At 36.5% G+C, this 17528-nt stretch overlaps 1 protein-coding gene across 1 annotated transcript in view; it reads right to left on the bottom strand.

The window, feature by feature from the left end:
• The window catches only part of LOC116581985 (coiled-coil domain-containing protein 22-like), a 106039-nt gene that overhangs the window by 64861 nt on the left and 23650 nt on the right, over window positions 1-17528 (bottom strand). The window contains 1 exon segment of the mRNA XM_032329329.1: window positions 5613-5758. The gene's annotated coding sequence lies outside the window, so the exon portion shown is untranslated.

Here is a 17528-nt window from a genome sequence, read left to right as displayed (position 1 = left end):
TCCACAATCCTGGAGTTTCTCCTAATGCCATAACATACCAGTTCCTTGAGTATCAAGACCTAACCTAACTTCCAGACTTCATTTCCTGCCATGTAGACCCCCCTCCCTAACTTTCCTCACTACACCTCTTCACCAAACATATGTATTCCAGCCACACTGTGCTTCTTGCCATTGCAGAAACATCTGCCTCTTTGGCCTGCTATTCCTCTACACTAAACCGATTCTTCCAACTTGTCTAGCTTCTCCTGTGGAATTGCTTTGGTATGCTTCCATTCACAATCCTGACCCAGCTCAGCAGTTATCCCCTTTGGGAACATGCCCTCCCCAAGCTATTTCCATAACACTCAGGTCTTAAAGATGGAGACTCTTTCTTATTTAATTTTAAATATTTCTGTGCCCTTGATATTTAGAATGGATAAATGAATATCTCATTGTATCTGTTTCCAGATCAGGGCCAATTGAAATGGTCCTTCAATGGACTTTGCTTTTATGGGACTCTAATTTTCCTACACTGTCTTCCGCTTGTTTTCTTCTCAAATTCTTAAAATTCCAAATGTATGTGATCTTTAGAACTTCAATTTCTCTGTTGAAAATTGAAATGATGATGTAGATATCTCATAGGTTTAGAAGATTAAATGAGATGATCATATACAATGCCTAGATGCACATTATTGGTTTATATTCCATTCTTAGTGAACATAGTTTTGGATGAGACTAAATGGGGTTTTACTAAATAGTAAAGACTTAGCTTCTAAAACTAAATTTGAAAACCACTGACATTAACAAAAAGGAAAATAGATGTAAAATCTAAGAACATGACTTTTGTTTTAAAATATGACCCACAAAAAGACATGAAAAGACACTTCTTCAAAAAAGATATACAAATGGCTAACAGACACATGAAAAAATGTTCAACATCACTAGCCATCAGGGAAATACAAACCAAAACCACAATGAGATACCACCTTACACCAGTTAGAATGGCAAAAACTAACAAAACTGGAAGCAGTAAATGTTGGTGAAGATGTGGAGAAAGGGGAACCCTCCTGCACTGTTGGTGGGAATGCAAGTTGGTTACAGCCACTCTGGAAAACAATATGGAGGTTCCTCAAGATGTTAAGAATAGAGCTATCCTATAATCCAGCAATTGCACTACTGGGTATTTACCCCAAAGGTACAGATGTAGTGAAAAGAAGGGGTACGTGCATTCCAATGTTCATAGCAGCAATGTTCACAATAGCCAAACTGTGGAAGGAGCTGAGATGCCCTTCAACAGATGAATGGATAAAGAAGATGTGCTACATATACACAATGGAATATTTTTTTAAATTCTGAAGCAGTGTGTTCCACCCCATTGTGCTGTTTTTCTGGAAATTGGTGATCAGAAATTACAAAGTTATAGTTGTTTATGCAACCATTTTGATGTGTACAACAATGTCCTGCTGAGCAGAAAGAGCAGCAAGGCAAATATAGCAATTAAATTTAATTTAATTTGTGTGTTCCAAAATTCATTGTTTATGCAACATACCCAGTGCTCCATGCAACACGTGACCTCCTTAATACCCACCACCAGGCTCACCCAACCCCCCATCCCCCCCCCCAAACCCTCAGTTCACTCATGGTCACAATAGAATATTATTAAGCCATCAGAAATGATGAATACCCACCATTTGCATCAACATGGATGGAACTGGAAGGGTTTATATTAAGTGAAGTAAGTCAAACAGAGAAAGACAATTCTCCTATGGTTTCACTCATATGTAGAACATAAGCAATAGCATGGAGGACCATAGGGGAAGAGAGGGAAATCGAAAGGGAACGAAATCAGAGAGGGAGATGAACCATGAGAAATTATGGACCCTGAGAAGCAATCTGGGGGTTTCAGAGGAGAGGCAGGTGGGGGAAGGAAGTGACAGGGTGATGGGTACTGAGGAGAGCACGTGCTGTGATGAGCACTGAGTGTTACACTTAACTAATGAATTACTGAATACTGCATCAAGGATTAATTATGTATTATACAGTGGCTAACTGAAGAAAATAAAAAAATAACTAAATTGTGACTCACATCTATCATCGCCGATAGTTGTTCTTTTGATGTTTTTAGAACTTATTTTAGGTGGAAAATTTCAGAATTCCAGTGATGTTTTTCAAGGACTCACTACCCTTGATTCTATCTAGAAGTGAGGCCAATAATACGGGGTAAACAGCTGGTTTACTCTTGATTCCATTTCCCTTTATGACTTCTTGCCCAAGCTAAATACCTGCGTTATAGAGGAAATCTTCCTAATGTATGGTCTAAATATTTCGTATGGCATTTAAAATTCATGATCGTTGCCCTGAATTTAGTTGAGATTGGGATAAGATTATCATCCTCTTCCACATAAAATTCACTGTATTATAATTTTAGGTCACAGGCCATGATTTAAAGTTCTCCTCCATGAGGCTAACTTATCTCCATGCCTCACAGACCCCATTTGCCTCATGTGTTTAAACTCCACTTAGTTTAATGTAAAATCAGTCTACAGCATATCAAAATGGGGCCCTGCTTATGTTTTCCAGTTAATGAAAGCCCATATCATTGCCACATGCCTATGTATCAAAGAACACATTTAATCTTATCCCGATCTGTCATTATTATTTGTCAGCCTGAGAGCCACTGACTAAAATGAGCCACTGACTAAAATGCATCGCTCTTGCTCTTGGACCCTTTGAACTGCTGTGTGGTTTCTGTCAGGTAAGCTCGGTATTTGGTTAAAGACTATCTGTGATTTCATCAATCTCCCCATCAGCCTCCCAGAGGAAAGGCCCGCTGCTTCGGTTCCCTCCTTCTTCCTCAGTCCCAGGAACAGCCTCTGCAGTAAGCCCGAGGGTGCTGTGATTCGAAATTCAGAACCTGGGGAGGAATTCCTTAAGCGAGTACTCGCTTATACCGAGCTTATACCGCAAATACCGAGCTTACCTGACAGAAACCACACAGCAGTTCAAAGGGTCCAAGAGCAAGAGCGATGCATTTTAAACATACTCCCAGCCGTCGGTCTGTCAGTAACAAATTAGACTTGTCACTTTCTCCAAGCAGATTTAGTAAGGACATTACCAATGTTAATGATCTGTGCTTGCCACCAGAGGGAGAAGCTGGGAGCGGAGTCTGGGAGTGCCCCGGGAAAGCTTTCATTTTCTTCTCTTTTCTTCTGGTTGCAAGGGAGCAAGACGAGGGCTGCTTTTCCATTGTCATCCTTCTCTCAAGTTAGGGAACTTGTCCGACTATATGAAAATCTCCTATATATTCTACTCCTTAACAGACGCGCCAACACTTAGCCACTGTGTGCTCCTTTGTGTGAGTTCAGGTTGAGATCTTCAGGGGAATGAGCCTCAAAGATGAGTGCATGTGTGTAAACGGAGGGCTTGTTTTACAGAATGCAGGAGGCTCTCCCCGGTTGTCCATGGGGAGGTAATGTTTAAAGAATAGTGTGTTTTAAACAGGATCCAAACTCCCTTGGAACCTGCTTTCACTGAACCCCAATTTCTAGAGGGAGAAACTTGAAACTAAAGTACAAACAGGAGCCCAGTGTTACAATGATGACCTCTCTACATGGAGTGTCTTCACCTTTAGGAAGAAAGCTCCTTTCACTTATCCCCAGTAACTAAATAATTTTTTTATTTAATGCATAGATGCAATGCCAATGATAAGTACACTTTACTTTCTTAAAGCATATTTTTCAAAATTTACTCAGAAAGGCAAACAACAGTAAAAATGGGATGTCTCTCCATCCCAGCTGTGGCCATTTACTTAGAACCAGATATATTATAGATCATAAAAATCAGTCCACCTGAAACTACCAAGCTCCAGCAATTATTTCAGTGACCCAAACTCCAAAATTGAAAACAAAACAAAACAAAAATTGAATGGTAGTGGCTCAGGTTAAAACTGGTGAAAATCAATTTCACCCAATAGCCATAGAGATACTAGATATAAGACAAATTAAAATGTTGTATTACATTAAACAACAAAATGGGTTTTGAAGAAAACACTAAGAGACTAAGTATATTAAAACTGGGGTATTTATGGACCAAAGTCTCCTGAATTTGTCAATAGTTTTGCTTTTACCTTTGAGACTAAACAACAAGTCCCACGACTCATAGGCCCAGGCCCAGAGATCCACAAATGAGTTAATAAAAACCATAATTCAGGATGATCCGGGTCAGAAATTTATTTCATGTTCTTGATATTGTAAGATCTTTTTTTCATGGTTGTGGGAGAAAAAAGATCAATGGCAAAGAGAGCACAAATCAAAGACATGGGCTTTGCTCTGCTCATTGTCCTATCGACATGACAGAGTCAGGTTTGCTTTCAAGCTCTGATTTGCAGTGGCCTGGTTGCCAGAAAAACAAAAACAAAACAAAACAAAGCAAAAAAAGAAAGAAAGAAAAGAAAAAACAAGAGGAAAGCAAAACAACAAAAGCCTAAGCAGGCAATTCCAAGGAAGGCTTTGAGAAGCAGCTCTAGTTTATTTTTCCCCCTTCTGTAGTCCAAGTCGCACCCGCACAAGCACCCAGACAGCAGTAGAGCTGTGTGCTCACCTCTTACTATAAGCTAACATCTTCTTAGCTTTGATTCCCTGGGCTTTGAAGTCTTTTACTGCACAAGTACGTACATCAAGTTGAATCTCCGCAGGGCAAACAACAGTTGGGCTTTTTTTTTTTGTTTTTTTTTTTTTTTTTAAGATTTTATTTATTTATTTGAGAGAGAGACAGAGTGAGAGAGCATGAGAGGGGAGGTCAGAGGGAGAAGCGGACTCCCCATGGAGCTGGCAGCCTGCTGTGGGACTTGATTCCAGGACTCTGGGATCATGACCTGAGCCGAAGGCAGTGGCTTAACCAACTGAGCTACACAGGCGCCCCGCCCCCACTTCAGTTGTTTTTTACTCAGGATCTTTTTTTTTTTCTTTTTTTCCTGTCTGCTGTCTTCTTGTGTCTTTCTTATATATGTTTCTTCAGCATTTATGTCACCATCCATCCCATTTTCCTTTTTTAGAGCTGTCATCCCTGGCCAGCCATTGTTAGTCAAGAGATGACTAAGTTCTGTGAGGCATCTCCCACTGGGAACCTGGCCTCCAAGTGAGCAGGTTTGAGTTGCAGGTTGAATGCATTTTTGATAAGTCCTGAACATAATGTACTATCAACCAGGGAAGGAGGAAGCCAGTGGCATTTGGACTGAGCTGCCTAAGGAACATATTTTTCAGACATATTGGATTTTGCAAAGTCCGCATTGGACTTTACCCCACAGGTATACTACTTATTTATTCCTTTAATTTCCAGGTCTTTGTGGATTTAAGAGGGCCTGAATCTACAGGAGCAAATTACAAGGAAGAAGACTTCTAAAGTTCTGCTTAAAACCCAAGATACAAAGAAAATCTAAATGGGTATCAATTCCGAACTTAGTGAAAAATGGTTTATTTCTAATATGTTGTACAACTGTGCTCAAAATCCAGCAGTAAGTGAAGGATAAAAATGAAGTAACACATGTCAATGTATGTATTTGCCAGCTTTTGCTGAGAGAGCAGCAAACTCAAGATCTCAGCGATTAATGATACAAACATCTATTGCTTACTCACAGGTCTGTGAACTGAGTGTGGCTCTGCCAGGCTCAGCTGGGCTTGCTCCAGGCAGCTATTTGGCTTCAAGTCTGTTCTGCCACCCGTATTCAGGGAACGTCTGAGAAGGAGCACTCAGGGAGCAACCACTCTCTGGGGATGGTGTTCTGGTGATAGAGGACAGAAGTTGAAGAGATGAGCAGAAACACAGATTTCATCTTAAATGCTGCATTTAGAGCAGGCATAATGTCACTCCTACCCATATTTCCTTGTTCTAAGCAAGTCATATGACCAAACCCATTGTCAATAGGGCATGGAAAATATGGTATAATAAATTAAAAAAAAAAAATTGGTCCTTGTTCCTGGTTCTTCCTAAAGAGTTCTTCAAACTGTCAGAATTTACTGTCTTTTGTATACTAACGAGAGGATTCATGAGGCGGGGAGTTCTAGGTAGTTTCAAGATGGATCTTGGTCACTTGAAAAACCAACAGTGAGAATACAGGGTAGAACATTCAGCCCTATTCTCCCAAGGGAAGAGGGACTGGTGATTGAGTTCAATCACAAATGTCCAATAATGTAGTCATTAGTGCCTATATGATGAAACCTCCACAAAAATTCTTATGATGGCATTTATAAAGCTTCTGTGTTGATGATTACATTGATGTGCTATGAGGCACCAAGTCCTGTGTCTCCTCACTCCCACCTTGACCTAGACATCTCTTCCAGTGGTCTGTTCCTGAATTTTATCATTATAATAAACCAGTAATATAACTGAAGCACTTTTCTGAGGTCTATGAGTCATTCTAGCATATTATTAAAACTTGGGGTGGGAAATGTTTGAACCCCTGAATTGGTAGTTAGCAGCCAGGAGTGTGGGTAGCCTGGGGACCCATTTGCTTCTGACATCTGAAATGGAGAGAGTTTTGAGGGACTGAATTCTGCAAGGTCAGCAATAATTATGGATAGTTACTGTCAGAATTGAATTGAATTGTTGGACACCCAGTCAGTGTTGAAGAATTAGAGACCTGAAATGACATATTTGGTGTCAGAAAACACTGCACAGAAAGGTATTCTAATCACAGAGACACAAGGCTTAAGGAATAAAAAAATACTTTTGAGACAATAATATAGTCTACCACAAGGTACTCTGGAATAGATTTAAATGCATTACAAATACTCACCACTATTGAGGATCCTCAAATCTCAGTTGCCCAGTCTACTCCCTACCCAAATCTAGCAAAAAATCTCATCTCCATATTTCATAAAAACATCAACATCACTCAGCATTAGACAGACGAGATCACTTCTTTCCCAGTAAATGTTTCATATAACTTAAAATGATAAAAAAGAAGAGTTATGGGGACATAGTCTGGGTCCCCAGGTAGGCTTCAAGCACTTGAGGGAAGATATTACATTACTATATTCCCTGTGCTGACTTACACAAAATTTGACACATAGACGTGCCAGATACCTTTTGCTCATTGCTAACCTATAGTTCTAAGTGGTAGAACTTTTACTCTTATGTGTATAATTATAAAGGCATCTACTTAAAGAGTGTTTAAAAGAAACCCCCAAAGAATGTCGTATATTTGTTTTCTCAGGCTCTATACACATTTATGGCTGTCTCTAACTTAAGTTACAGAGTGAAAAAAAGACAAAGAAATATAAAATAAGTCCAGCATAGTCCTGGGTGCTTACTTTTCCCTAACACCTTTGATTCTCATGACAGCTCCAGAAAGGGAATATTACCACCCTCATGTTCACCCCCACTTGTCCAGATAAGGGAACTAAGACTCAGAGACAAGTGTGACACAATAAGCATGTAATAGAATGAAAACCTGAACTTAGTCCTATACAAGAAAAGCTTTTCTTTCTACTCAGTATTTTTCTACAGCAAAAGTTCCAGGCTCAACCTTGTCTGAAGGAAACAACAACTAAGAAATGCTGTCATCTATATTATGAAATCTGTCAAATGTTACTGAATTTGGAGAAGAAAGAGGGTAAAACAACAATATATTAGCCTGGATAAGGGAGACTGGTGTAAAAGACCTCTAACATAAGTTACTGTTTATAACTGGGGTTTGTTTTCTTATTTTCCAGAGCCTTCTATGTACCTTATACTCCACACAATGAACAACCCCCTAAAAGTTATCAAAAGACCTGAGTAATCAGTTCACCAAATAAGCACATAGAAACATACCCAATATCACTAAACATTAGGAATATGCTAATTAAAACCGCAGTGAGATACCACAACATATCTAACAAAATGGCTAAACTAAAACAAAAACAAAAACAGACAGACAATAATAAGTATTAACAATGATGTAGGGTGATTAGAACTATTATACACAGATACAGAGTAAAATTCTGTAACAAACTGTATACCTACTTCATAAAACAATTCGGAGGTGTTCTAGAATGGTAAATAAACCATATGACCCAACAATTTGACTTCTAGATATTTACCTAAGAAAAATAGAAATAAATGTGTATGAAAATACTTATACACAAATGTTCATACCAGCCTGATTTGTTACAACCCAAAACTGGAAACAACACAAATATCCATCAACAGACACACGCATAAGTAAGGTGTTAGTGGAGCACTACCCAGTGATAAAAATGATCTGCAAATACTCACAACAACATGAATGAATTTCATATTTGTGCTGCATAAAATAAGCCAGACCATCCCAAAATGCTATATGATTCATGTGAAACTATAGAATTCATATGAAATTCTAGAAAATGCAAACTGATTTATAGCAACAGAAAAGCAGATCAGTGGTTGGACAGGGATGGGAAGTAGGAAACATAGGACAGAGGAACTACAAAGAACATGAGAAAACTTTTAGAAGTGATCAATTTTTTAAAATTTTTGGTTAGGATGATGCATTCATGAATGTTCACTTATGTCATAAAAAATTAAGTTATACCCTTGAAGTATGTACAATTTACTGTATGTCACTTACATCACAAGAAAACTTTGTTAAAAAGTACAGTATAGGGGCACCTGGCTGTCTCAGTCAGTTGAGCATCTCATCTAACTCTTGATTTTGGTTCAGGTCATGATCTCAGGGTTGCGAGATCAAGCCCAGAACTGGGCTCTGTGCTCAGTGTGGAGTTTGCTTGTCCCTCTTCCTCTGCTGGTCCCCTGCTCATCCTCTCTCTCTCTCTCTCTCTCCCTTAAATAAATAAGTAAATAAGTAAATAAACAAAAAATAAAATATTTTTAAGTGCATCATATAGGTACATTGTGAAGAACAAATGATCTCAGACATGAATGTGTCCAACATCTGACACATTGCAAGCACTCAATACATATTAAGATCTTACTATTATTGTTATTAAGAGGGATGCTGCAGAATCACTGCTGGCATTAAGTATAATCTGAAAAGATCTTTTTTTTTAATGTTCAGTTAGCCAGCATATAGTACATCATAAGTTTCTGTTGCAGTGTTCAATGATTCATTAGTTGCGTATTATACCCAGTGGTCATCACATCATGTGCCTTCCTTAATACCCATCACCCAATCACCCCATCTCCCCATGCCCTCCCTTCTGTAACCCTCAGTTTGTTTCCTGGAGTCTGGACTCTATCATGGTTTGTCTCCCTCTCTGACTTCTTCCCATTCAGTTTTCTCTCCCTTCCCCTATGGTCCTCCACTCTATTTCTTATGTCCCATATATGAGTGAAACCATATGATAATTGTCTTTCTCTGCTTGACTTATTTCATTTAGTATAATTCTCTCCAGTTCCAACCATGTTGATGCAAATGATGGGTATTCATCCTTTCTGATGTATGAGTAATAGTCCATTGTATATATGAACCACATCTTCTTTATTTATTCATCTGTCAATGGACATCTTGGTTCCTTTCATAGTTTGGCTATTGTGGACATTGCTGCTATGAACATTGGGGGTGCACGTGCCCCTTCTTTCTTAGGGGTAAATACCTAGTAGTGTAATCGCTGGGTTGTAGGGTAGCTCTATTTTTAACTTTTTGAGGAGCCTCCATACTGTTTTCCAGAGTGGCTAAACCAGCTTGCACTCCCACCAGTAGTGTGGGAGGGTTTCCCTTTCTCCACAACCTCACCAACACTTGTTTCCTGTCTTGTTAATTTTGGCCATTTTAACTTGTATATGGTGGTATCTCATTGTGGTTATGTTTTGTAGCAATTGCCTTTGTATGTCACTACTGAACTACAACAGATTTGACAAAAAAACAGGGCAAAGCTATAAGGCTAACTCTAACCAAAGGACATTTTTTCATGTCCACATGTCACAATATGAGAGGTATATTAAGAAAATACAATGTGTTCTTTGAGAGTTCAAATTGTTTCTCCTAAGAAAGGCTTTTGATAATCTTTAATGAGACACAATAATTCAGCATTACTGAGCTCAGGAGCTTAAGTTCTCTGTCAACCATCTTCTAACTACCCTGAATGCTGAATAGAATTCAAAAGCTCCTGAATGTTCCACTGTTTCTTAGGGAACCAGAAGTAAAGCTAGCCCCATTCTAAGATTAATCAGAATCCACATGTTTTGGGGAGCACCTGGGTGGCATAGTCGGTTAAGCCTCTGACTCCTGGGTTTTGGCTCAGATTGTGATCTCAGTGTCATGAGATCAAGTGCTTGTTGGCTGGTGCTCAGGGTGGAGTCTGCTTAAGATCCTCTCTCCCTCCCCTCTACCCCTCCTACACCTGCTTGTTCTCTCTCTTAAAAAAAAAAAAATCACATGCTTTGGCAGTTATGCCAACTTCCCAGGTATTAAAAAAAAGTATTTTATTTTCATTTCTTTACTCACACACCATGGTGTTCTATTATCACTGCTAGGTAGTTAGTTCACCTTCATGATGTACAGATTCCTTGTTGAGACCCCAAAACCCTATAAAAAGTAGCCTTGGAAATGTAACAATATCCAAGTTTCTCTTTAGGTTGGAGTCACAGCAAGAAAAGACATGTATTATGAGCACTGGGGACTCGCCAGGAAAGTCAGTGGCAAAGTGGTTGTAAGCTGTGTCTTGGGTGGTAATGTACAAGTGACTGCATTTGAGAGTTAAGTCCTCACTGAATGATAGAAAGAAAGAAAGAAAGAAAGAAAGAAAGAAAGAAAGAAGAAAGAAAGAAAGAAAGAAAGAAAGAAAGAAAGAAAGAAAGAAAGAAAGAAAAGGGAGAAAGTATAACTCTATAAAGATTAGACTTGAAGAAAGCTGGTGCCATCCACATTTCTAAGCTTCTTACATACACTAAATGACAAGATTGTTTGCTGTCAACTTTGTCCTGGCTACCTTACCCATACTCTCTCCACTTTCTTGATCAATAGGAAGGAACAGCAGGGAATAAAAGGTGAAATCCATGTCATCTTTTTCCTCACCGAGAATGAATTTTACCACTTTTTGCCACCTTTTTAAAGCAATGCTCTGTGTGGAGGTTTAAAGAGAAGATTGAACTCAGGTTGGATCAAATGCGATCCTTGTCCTCATATCTACAGATAGACAAAAAGCAATTTCATTGAAGGCAGGGAAACCATCTGGCTCACCATCCTATCCCTAGCACTGAGAACACACATTAATCAATAGGCCACACCTTACTTAAAAAAGAAACAGAGAATCTCCCCCCTAAAAATCCTATTTTATATAATCTCAAACATTTATTCATTCACCTCTATTTTAGAAATGAGGAAATAAGATACAAACGTAAGTGATTTTCCAAAGAACAGAAAGCTAGTAGGCCATAGAGCCAGTATTTTTATAAACAAATTCATTATTGAAATATAACAAGCATACAGAACTGCCCATGAGTCCTAAGTATCCAGCTGGATGGACTTTCACAAATTGAATACTTCTATGTGACTACTGCCACCCATATCAAAAAAGAAAAGAAAAGAAAAGAAAATTTTGTGCACCCCAGAAGCCTTGCTCATGTCCCATCTCATTAACTACTTTTCCACAAATTAACTACTACTCTAAGAACTAATATTGTACATTGGTTTTGCTTGCTTTTGAACTCCATCTAAAGGAATGATACAGTGTGTTTCTTTTTTGTGACTGGCTTAGTTCACTCAACATCATATTTGTGAAATTCATATGGGTTGTCTGTGTAATAGCTTGTCCACTCTGCTTGTTGCATAATATTATAAATATAACGCCACTCATGTATCTGTTTTACTGTGGATAGACATTTAGGTTTTTTGCAGTTTAAAGGTATTACAAATCGTGCTACTATGAATAATCATGAACATGTGTGTTATCTACCGGGTATATATCTAGGTATGAAGATACACATACATTCAGTTTTAGCAGACATTGTCAAACAGGTTCCTAAAATGACTGCTGTACTTTATATTCCCACCAGCAGTATATGAGGGTTCCAGTTATTACACATTCTTTTTTTTTTAATGTGCAAGATGCATTTATTTTTAATTTTTTACATTTGATTTTGTTTATAAGTAATAATATAAACTGCTTATATATTATATATAATTACCCTTATTTTTTGTTACAAATCTTCATATAAACTATGTACAAATATAAGACTGGATAAAATATGCATAATTTTATGTTATGTAAAATTATCCCCCCAAGTAATATTAAGTCTTTATTTTTTTTAAATAAATTAACTTACTTACTTTCAGAAAAACAGTATTCATTATTTTTTCACCACACCCAGTGCTCCATGCAATCCGTGCCCTCCATAATACCCACCACCTGGTACCCCAACCTCCCACCCCCCCGCCACTTCAAACCCCTCAGATTGTTTTTTGGAATCCATAGTCTCTCATGGTTCACCTCCCCTTCCAATTTATTTGAAAATTTCATTTTAGCAATTATGGAAAGTGTGCCTTCATTCTTCATTGTAGTTTTAATTTGCACTCCATGATGGCTAACAAAATTGAACACCTTTAGATTTATTTATTTACCACATGGATTGCCCTTTTGTGAACTGCCTCTTCAAGAATGATGTCCATATTTTCCTCTATTAATTTTTTTCTTATTGCTTTGCCTGGGATTTTTATATACTCTGGATATTTATCTTTTGATGGAATTTTGTATTACAAATATATCCTCTTACTCTGTGGCTTGTGTTTTTGTTTTCAGATATATATTTGATAAATAAAAGTTCTTACTTTTAATGTTTCCTTTTATAAATCAATTCTTTTAAAATAAGTACACTTTGTTTTATTTAAGAAAACTTTGCCTACCCTAAAATCATGAAATCATTCTCCTACATTTTCTTCAAAACGATTAATCATTTTATCTTTCACATTCAGATGTACAATTCATCTAAAATTGATTTTTGTGTAGAGTGTGTAGTAGGGGTTAAGATGCATTTTGTCCATATGAAAATCCAATTAACCTTACACCACTTAAAGTGGGGAAAAAAAAAACACTTTTCTCCCATTTCTGTGCAGTGGCAATTTTTTAATATATCTAGTTACTACATATAGGTCTTTAATTTATTTCAACATCCTGCTGTCTTTCCTCACACTAATAACACACTATTTTAATTATGAAGCTTCATGCTAAGTTTTAATATCTGTTGTAGAAAGTCCTTGACATTTTTTTTTTTAAATCTTTTAAAGTTTGTCTTGTTTCTTCTTGGGCCTTAAACTTTTTAAAATGAATTTTAGAAACAAATTATCAGTTTCCAAAACACAAAACCAAATAAAACAAAAATCCTTCTGGGATATTGATTGAGACAGCTTTGAATTAAAACAATTTGTGGAAGAACTGACATCTTGAAATATTGGGTGTTCTATTTTATGGAAATAATAATAATTCTTTCCTTTAGTTTTGGTCTTTTAAAATTTATCTCAGCAAGAAGAATTCAGTATAGAAATCCTGCCCATATTTTATTAGGTATATTCCTAAATAGTTGATATTATTTATTCTACTATAAATACTAATTTTAAATAAATTTCAAAGAAAATTTATTTTAGATGATATATAGAAATATAAATGATTTTTGTATGTTAACCTTGAATCCAGTAGCCTCATTAAATTATTACTTCTTTTAGTTTTCTGTGGATTTCTTTGTTTATCCTATTCACACCTTAAGGCCTTATATGGATAATAACAATTTAATGAATTTTGCCAAATCCTTACAATTTCATCTCCTTTTCTGGCCTTTGTGCACTGTCTGAGGTTTTATTAAATATTGAATAGAAGGAGAAATAGCATAAATCCCATCTCATTCACACTTTCAGCTGTTAGTAAGACACTGTTATGTATATTATTTGTTTACATTATTTTTTAATAAATACTGATCTTAACATGAATAATATTTACTTCTATCACTAATTTGTGAATAGTTTTTATTATGAATGGCAATTAGATTTTTATCAAATACTTCTTTTTGTGTCTTTCTAAATTAGTACATTATTTTTTTCTTTTGTTCTATTTATGTAGTGAATTCCATTGACTGACTTTGTGATGTTAAATCAAACATGCAATCACAAAATAAATCCAATTAGGTTGTGTTACAAAAAGAACATTCTTGGAGTGCGTAGGTGGTCAGGTCAGTTAAATGTCTGTCTTTGGCTCAGATCATGATCTCTGGGTCCTGGGATCAAGCTCCTTGTCAGCTTCCCTGCTCAGAGGGGAGTCTGCTTCTCCCTCTTCCCACTCGCCTCCCTCCTTCCCTTCCCATGCTCTCTGTCTCTCTCCCTCTCCAATAAGATCTTTAAATAAAATAAATAAGTAATTAAAACAACATTCTTATATAAAGTCAGATACAGTTGGCTAATATTTTATTTAAGATGTTGCATCTATTTCATGATTTGCTGATCTATATATATATATTTTTTTTTTCTGTATTGCCCTTGGTACAATGTTTTTGTACCAAGATTCTGGGAACAAAATAATGCAAGTTTCATATGGATGTTTTCTTTTTCTTCTATTCTCTGAAAGAATCGGTGTAAGTTTGGTGTTTTTTAAGCTTTTTGTCCACTTCATTTAAATTTTTTAATTTGTCAGCATTATGTTCTTAAAAAGATATACTTTTTATTAAGTTTCTAATTTTAACTCCAGTATAGTTAACATACAGTATTTTATTATTTTTTAGTATCTGTAGGTTCTGTAATGATATCCCTCTTTCTACTCCTGATATTGGTGATGTACTTTTCCTTTCTTCTTGATCTGCCTTGCTAAGACTTTAGCAATCCTATGACTATTTGTAAAGAACCAACATTTTATTTATCGATTTTTTTCTTTTGTATATTTCTTTTCTAGTTCACTAATTTCTACTTACTTTATTTCATTTTTCTACTTTCTTTGTATTTATTACATTGCCCCTTCCTAACATTTTGATTTTGAGTCTTAGTTAATTGATTTTTAGTCTTTCTTTTAAAAGATATATATCCCATGAATTGCACTCTATCAACAGCTTTCATTCCTCTAGTCTTGGTATGTTATATTTTCCTTGTCATCCACACAGCAGAACTTAAATCCAGAATTTTTCATTCTATTCTAGAATTATTTCAAAAAGTATAAAGTATACTATTTATTTCTTTGTTATCTATAAATAAGTGGTATTCAGACTTTTATGAGAAAATACTCAGACACAAAAGTAAATAAAATTGTCATTTTTAATTTGCATATTTTGTACCAGTAAATGGTCAAACTTTTTCTTTTTTTTTTTTTTAGGTTTTTATATTTAATATTCCCAGCAACTTTGGAAGGCATTCATTGCTATCTCTTCTGTATTACAAATGAAGAAACAGGCACAGAGAGATGAAGGGATTATATCTATTGCACTTGTGTGTAGTAGAACTAGAATTTGAAAATAAACAGGATAAACTTCTCTGGATCTGAAGGCCGTGTTCTTTCTCTTTCATTCGCTCCTACTCCATCCTACTTCTACCCATGTACCATGCACTGGGAGAACAGAACTGAAGAATCATAGTTAGAATGAGCAAAGCATCTTTGACCCTTACATTTTGCAGGTAAGACAACTACAGATTTCAGAGAAGCTGTGTGGCTCATCCAAGGCCATTTTGCTAGTGAATGGTTGAGCCAGAACCAAATCAAAGGTGTCCTTTTTTCCAGGACAACAATGTTCCTGCCCTTTTAAACTGCTTCACAGTCTACCTGCCAGGAGTAGGGAGCAGTGCCACATTGTCAACAGTGCTTGCATAACCACTTTGTTCACCTGGTTGCAAACCTTAAGAAGCTATTTTGTCAGCCCTATTATAAAAGAGTACAGAATATGGACATTAGTCTCCAATAGTTCGTTGACAATATTTTAATTAGTTCTACAAAAGTTTTCTTGACTCTCTTTGGTAGTCACTAAGGGGAGTTAATATAGAGAGTAGAGGATGAGAGTTCCCACGCCATCAGCAAGAGCATTTCCAGGAAGTGCCAAAAACTGTTATCTGCGTTTAAACTTGACTTCAGGGAACAGAGTTCAGGTACATGGATTCTATGAGGCTTGACTGATAAAACTTCACTTGCTAGTGCTTTCCATCTCTTGGCCTCTGGCACTTTCAGCAGCTTACTCCCCTGTCCCCTGGGGAATTCTATTAAGGGTACCCACAGCTTTCATATGGGGTCCCTGTAGGCTGAGGGAGGAGATTGCAGCTGCATAATTTAACCTCTCTTCCCTCTCCATACTCCTTGCCAGAGAGAATCTCTGTCACATAAGCCTTAGGCAGAGATGAGACCAGTGAGAGAAACTATAAACTGTAAAACTCTATTCTGAGAAAACACATCATCCGATGAATGCCTTGTAGCTTTTGCTGAGAGACAATAAATGTTACTGCTCTACAGTAAGGAGAAATGAGAAATCCTATTCCCAAGAGAGAGAAAATACATCTCCACATATGACAAGTAGTTAACATTATGGATAGCATCTGCCTGTACTCTTATCATGATGTAAATTTGTTTTCTATTCACTGGTTTGAATAGTAACAAAATAATATTGAAATGTGAATGAAGCACCAGATACAAATTTTATTACAACTTCCATGGTAATCTGATTGGGGTGGGGGGAAGATTTAGGAGTGAAAAAAAGCAGAGAACAGTAGTCAACTCTAGTATTTATTACCTATATTGGAAAGCCAATCTGTTTATTAATAATAAGCCAAATGCTTCTTGGAATGAATAATTTTTAAAGCTCCCCTAACGTCATATAATCGAGGTTTATATAAAGTTTCGGAAGTGATTTGTACTAACTTGTTGACAAGATTGTTTATCATTCCTTTTGGATGAATCATAAAATGAAATTTTGGCCACAGGCTCATAAAACTATCTTGTGATTTTTCTCCCCCCTAGAAGTAGACATACTAGTTGTGAGGTTCCAGATAAATCTACTTCAGATTTATCCTTTATATTAAGCTGCTCAGAGACAGAACTCATATTTCTTATAAACTTAGGATAGCACATAAGTTTAGGTGTATTTGCAGGTATGCATTGACAATAATGACCTGGGGACTTTTAAGACATATGAGATGATAACAGAACTCCTACTTAAACTAACTATTACTCAAGTGGACATGGAAGATTTTGTTAATTATCCTTTTATTCTTTATATACATGGTTTCCTCAGGGTTAGAGCTGATCACTGTTATCATAAGGCTAACTGCTTTTTAGGAATGGAGATTTGTTTAAATTCTAAATTAGATGCTTACGAATCCTTACTTGAGAAGGAAAGCATCAGAGATGTGGCAGAAGCCTTAGAAGTGAGGTTATTGGTAACAGAACATAAACATTCTTGACATTTCTTCTAGGGAGGCATCAGAAGTCCTATGTTCTAAGGAACTATAGTAAGACCCATGTGTATGGTGAAGGATAAAATCAAATGCGGCATATTGATTCAATTATCATGTGGCCAATAACAAAAATAACAATTTCAAGTAATATTCTTTCTAATATATTAAGTTAAAAAATAGGTACTGGGAGGGATACTAAAAAAGGTAACAAAGTGAGAAAATA

This window comes from Mustela erminea, chromosome 21 (assembly GCF_009829155.1).
Source record: "Mustela erminea isolate mMusErm1 chromosome 21, mMusErm1.Pri, whole genome shotgun sequence".
NCBI classification, from domain to species: Eukaryota; Metazoa; Chordata; class Mammalia; order Carnivora; family Mustelidae; genus Mustela; species Mustela erminea.
This window is presented reverse-complemented; position numbering and strand designations above follow the sequence as displayed.